This window comes from Pavona decussata, unplaced genomic scaffold, assembly GCF_977016875.1.
Source record: "Pavona decussata unplaced genomic scaffold, jaPavDecu1.1 SCAFFOLD_260, whole genome shotgun sequence".
Taxonomy (NCBI): Eukaryota; Metazoa; Cnidaria; class Anthozoa; order Scleractinia; family Agariciidae; genus Pavona; species Pavona decussata.
In genome coordinates this window covers 998679-1004283 of record NW_028145663.1, presented here as the reverse complement: position 1 = coordinate 1004283, position 5605 = coordinate 998679, and the positions used below count along the sequence as shown (strand labels likewise).

Here is a 5605-nt window from a genome sequence, read left to right as displayed (position 1 = left end):
AAAGAAAGAAAGAAAGAAAGAAAGAAAGAAAGAAAGAAAGAAAGAAAGAAAGAAAGAAAGAAAGAAAATGACAAATGGTGTCACTCTGCACGTGCAGAGTTGTTTTTGATTTGGTTATTAGGCCTTTTGCTTTTTTGACGGTCTCGTTGCCGTCGCTGTCGTCGACTCTGTCGGAAATCGATTCCATACAATAAAAGGCTTTCAGAATCGGTCGTACTTAATTACCTACTTGTCAAACTAAATCACTTGATAAGATCAAAGAATGAAATAATTAAATATGTTAAGTGAAGATTAGGTTTCTCTATGGACTCGAGAGAGTGAACGCATCAAAAAAAAACATTGAACATTGTGACCAGGGACCAGGGACTTGAAATAAAACGTCTTCTATACTGAGAATTGTCGTGGATTTCTGAGGCCACGCGGAGGCATTCGCGACAAATTGGCACCTCCGACGGGACACACGCAACACTGGGACGAGAACAGAAGTAATTCTACTGCAGTAATTTCGAAACTGTGACGGCAAACATGGAAGAGGTCGAGGGAGCATTGGAGACAAAGCTTACACAATTGAAGTTTTCAAGGGAACGAACAGAGAAAATCATCCAAAGCGGGAAATGGGACAGAGTAGAGAGACATCAAAATGCGTTAAAGGAATTGGCAGGCGAAGCCGATCAGTTGAAAAGAAAACTAGAAGAGATGAAGATCGCTGCAAAAGAAAATGTGGACCATGTAAAGAAATGGAGCGACGAAATTGAAACCAGGATCGATGAGGCAGAAGAAGATGTTACGCGCCAACGAGAATGGGCTGAAACAATGAAGAAAGAAGAGAGTCAGAAGCTCCGAGACGAAGAGCTAAAGTACGAACAGAAGCTTTTCGAAACACGCCTACAATTTCAAAGCGAGTTAAAAGAGGCCGGCAAGTTGCAACAAGCGCAAGGGAGTGGTTCAGGGAGTGGTACTGGTGATGTTGTGGCTGGGTTGCAAGCGAAGTTACCAAAATTAGTTATCACTAAATTCAACGGCACTTTCCAAGATTGGCCACGATTCTGGGGACAATTCTGTGAGGCAATCGATAAATCGAGTATCGCTGGTGTAACCAAGTTTTCGTATTTGAGAGAGCTGTTGGCTCCGAAAGTTAGAGCGTCCATTGAAGCCCTTCCATTTACACCTGAAGGATATCTTCGCGCCCTAAGCATCTTAAAGGATAAGTATGGCAAGGAATCAGAAATCGTGAAAGCATACAACAAGGAAATTTTAGAGCTGCCAGTCATTTCTGGAGTGAATGTCAAAAAGATCCACGAATTCTACGAGCGCTTGACATATTGTGTGCAATCTTTGGAAACAATGGGCAAACTAGACAAGGTCAACGGAAATGTATCGATGACACTGGATAAATTACCGGGAATTAGAGGCGATATCGTACGCACGGATGACTCCTGGGAAAGTTGGGATTTTGTGAAGCTGTGCGAAGCCTTGAAACTGTGGACAAGACGCAACCCAATCGAGTTTACTAACGCGGCCGAGAGAGCAGATCCGTTCCCTCGTCGACGGGAGAGATCTGACAAGCTCTTCAACGTCAGACATCAAGAGCCGAAACCACGTGCATGTGTTTATTGTGATAACACATCGCATTTTTCCTGGGAGTGCCCAAAGATAACAACGTTCGATGAAAGGAAGCGATTTTTGGCTCAACATCGCCTTTGTTTTAATTGTGCACGCAGCGGTCATCCAGCCTCCAGATGCGAAAGCAAAGCTTCATGTCAGCGATGTGGTCGTCGACATCACACCTCTGTTTGTGACCGTGAACGTGACGAATCGGGGCCACGACAAGAAGTCGTATTGACTACCTCAGAGAAAGGAGATGGCATTTTCCCTGTTGTGAATGTGAAGGTCAATGGTATTGAGTGTCGTGCGTTGATTGACACCGGAGCGGGAAGTTCTTACGCTTCTGCGAAATTAATTGAACTTCTCAAGATAAACCCCGTTGATGTGAAAGTTAAACAAGTAGACATGCTAATGGGAACATCATTAGCCCGCCTTGAAACCTATCAATCCTGTGTTGAATCAGTTTGTGGAAACTTCAAAATGGATGTGAAGTTAATTAAAGTGAACAAAGGAGAACTGTTGACATTAGACAACCCTAACTATGACGCTGTGATTGCTAAGTACCCACACTTAAAGGGAGTGAGAATGCGTGACCGTGACACCAAACCATAACTTCCAGTGCACATAGTACTTGGGGCCGGGGAATACGCAAGAATCAAGACAGAAAATCGACCGCACATCGGGAAAGACGGTGAACCAATTGCTGAGCTTACCAAACTTGGTTGGTTTGTTATGTCTCCTGGACAGGAGTTCGACCGAAATGCGATGATGCTAACTCAAACTAGCCAGCTGGAGTATGAAGAACTGTGCAGACTCGATGTGTTAGGGCTGGCTGACACCTTTCTCAATGACCAGCAAGCTGTGTACGGTGAATTCAAGGAGCAATTAGTCAGGACCGAGGAGGGCTGGTACGAGACCGGACTGCCCTGGAAGGGGAACCACCCACCTCTGCCTTCAAATGAACGGGGGAGCCTGCAGCGGCTACGCAACTTAACACGTAAGTTGCAGCGTACCGGGAAAACTGAAGAATACGAAAGCAAAGATAGTGATTTGTCTTTCGCCAAACATCAACTTCAACACCCAGAAGAAGCTAGGGCCAGCCTACTAGGACTAGGATGGGACAAAGACAAGGATGAGTTGAGCGTCAAATTTCCCACTGAACAAGTCCAACCGACCAAGAGAGGGATACTAAGCAAGCTTGCCAAGGTGTATGACCCCCTGGGACTGGTCTCACCTGTGACCCTTGAAGGAAAAATGATCTTCAGAGATGTGTGTGATGCAACTAAAGCATGGGACGTGAAACTCGAAGAACCACTACTACAGAGATGGAAGAAATGGGAGCAGTCTCTGCCTCTAGAGCAGTTGTTGCCAAGGGCAATCACCAGCTACCAAGAACCCTTGCAAGATGTCGAACTACATAGCTTCGGTGACGGCAGCAAACAAGGAGTGGGAGCCGCAGTGTACGCAGTTGTGCGACAACAGTCGGGAACAACACAACGCCTGCTAGCCGCTAAAGCGCGTCTAGCAAAAGAAGGACTATCCATACCCCGTATTGAGCTGATTGGGGGCCACATGGCGGCTAACTTAGTCACAAACGTGAAGAATGCTTTGGAGGGTCTACCAATTTCGAACGTGTATGGCTGGCTTGACAGTACTGTGACCCTTCACTGGATACGAGGAGGGGGAGAATATAAGCAGTTTGTTGCCAACCGCGTGAACAAAATTAACCAGCACCCCGAAATCCAGTGGAGGCATGTGTCAACGAGGGAAAATCCAGCTGACCTGGCAAGTAGAGGAGGGGAAACGACTGAACTGTGGTGGAGTGGACCGAAGTGGCTGGCTAATCGAGAGCACTGGCCACCTAACCCTGTGACTTCAGCTTCGCCAGCGACAGAGGTTGAAGCTAAAACTATCCGAGAAGTGCTAACAGTGACGCAGACTAAGGCTGCCAGTGATGGATTGGACGAATTGCTAGACAAGCACGATCTCAGACGCGCTTTGAGGGTTGTTGCATGGGTCACAAGATTCATAACCAACTGCAAGACACCCAAGAGACTAACAGGGCCATTAACGACTGCTGAAATAGATAGTGTAAAGTGGGGTTGGATCAGACGAGCGCAACAACAAGATATGACGATGCCAAATTATCCGCAGATCCAGAGCAGCTTAAATCTGCAGCTGAGTAAGGACGGACTTCTGGAATGCCGTGGACGTATCCAGGGAAAATACCCGATCTATCTTCCAGAAGACGCAATATTTACAAAGAAGCTGGTGAGACGAGTGCATTGTGAGACTCTGCACGGGGGAGTAGGGCTGACAATGGCGGGAGTCAGGGAAAACTACTGGGTTCCGAGGCTGAGGAGACTCGTGAAGAAAGTGACGAAGGAATGCTGGGGGTGTAAGAGGTTCCAGGCGACAGCAGTTGCGACGCCCCCACCAGGTCTTCTGCCAACCAACAGAACAGAAGGGACTACGGCATTCGAGGTCGTCGGCGTGGACTTTGCTGGCCCAATACGCTACCGAAAGGGAAGCAACCGAGAAGGGAAGGCTTACATCGCACTGTTTGCCTGTAGCTTGACGCGGGGAGTACATCTTGAGGTGTTACCGAGTCTAGAAACAGAGAAGTTCCTTCCGTGCCTGAAGCGTTTCATTGCAAGGCGTGGTCGACCAAAGACGCTGTACTCTGACAACGGGGGAACGTTTGTGAAAGCTGCTAAGTGGCTTAAGACAGTTCGACGAGACGAGAAAGTACAGGGCTATCTCGAGCAGCAAGAGATCCAATGGCAATTTAATCTGTCCCGGGCACCGTGGTGGGGAGGACAATTTGAGCGTCTTATCGGCGTTGTGAAACGGGCCTTCTACAAGACTATTGGAGCGGCTACCATGACCTGGGATGAGCTTAGTGAAATCATGCTCGACGTGGAAATACAAATCAACCGCCGTCCGCTGAGCTACGTCGAAGATGACGTCCAGTTGCCCACCCTAACCCCATCGACGTTCCTGTTTCAGCGGTCAAGTCTGTTGCCAGAACAGGAGCCTTGGAGGGAGGAAGACGTAAACTTAAGAAAACGCGCAAAGTATCTCAAATCGTGCAAGGAACAACTCTGGCGCCGCTGGACAAGGGAATACCTGACTACACTTCGTGAGAGGCATAACTTGAACCACAAGCGCAGGAACTTCCAAGTCAAGGTGGGAGATGTTGTGATCATCAGATCAGAAGAGAAGAATCGGAACAGGTGGCCGATTGCTGTTGTAAGGCAACTCTATCCTGGTCGTGACGGGATAGTACGGGCGGTACAAGTTGACACAGGGAAGGGACAACTGGAGAGGCCAGTCCAACACCTCTATCCCATGGAGCTTAATTGTGACAGACCCCGCCCTCCAGTGTTGAACCCAGAAGCAAACGTTTTCCGCCCTCGCCGTGAAGCGGCAGCCGTTGCTGCAGAGAACATTAGAGCTATTGCTCTACAGGAACTAAACACTTAGATCTTTCGTTTAAGAGACAAGGACATTCCGTGACCATAATATATTCAGTTGAATTTCGTTAAAGTTTTTTATTTAGTGGACAATCAGTGATTTCCTCTGAAGCATATACCTCAACAGGAGCTATATGGGGGGAGAGTGTCGGAAATCGATTCCATACAATAAAAGGCTTTCAGAATCGGTCGTACTTAATTACCTACTTGTCAAACTAAATCACTTGATAAGATCAAAGAATGAAATAATTAAATATGTTAAGTGAAGATTAGGTTTCTCTATGGACTCGAGAGAGTGAACGCATCAAAAAAAAAACATTGAACATTGTGACCAGGGACCAGGGACTTGAAATAAAACGTCCTCTATACTGAGAATTGTCGTGGATTTCTGAGGCCACGCGGAGGCATTCGCGACAACTCGTTGCTAAAGCTTCTTATCTCGGGGACGGATGACATCTTGAAAACGGACGAGGAAGATTGAAGTTGGTCCGCCATATTGACCCATATTGGATATCAGTGTTTCC

The 5605-nt window shown here is 47.2% G+C and overlaps 1 pseudogene; it reads left to right on the top strand.

The window, feature by feature from the left end:
* Positions 1-293: 293 nt before the first annotated feature.
* LOC146456168 (uncharacterized) lies at positions 294-5091 on the top strand (annotated as a pseudogene).
* The last annotated feature ends 514 nt before the right edge of the window (positions 5092-5605 follow it).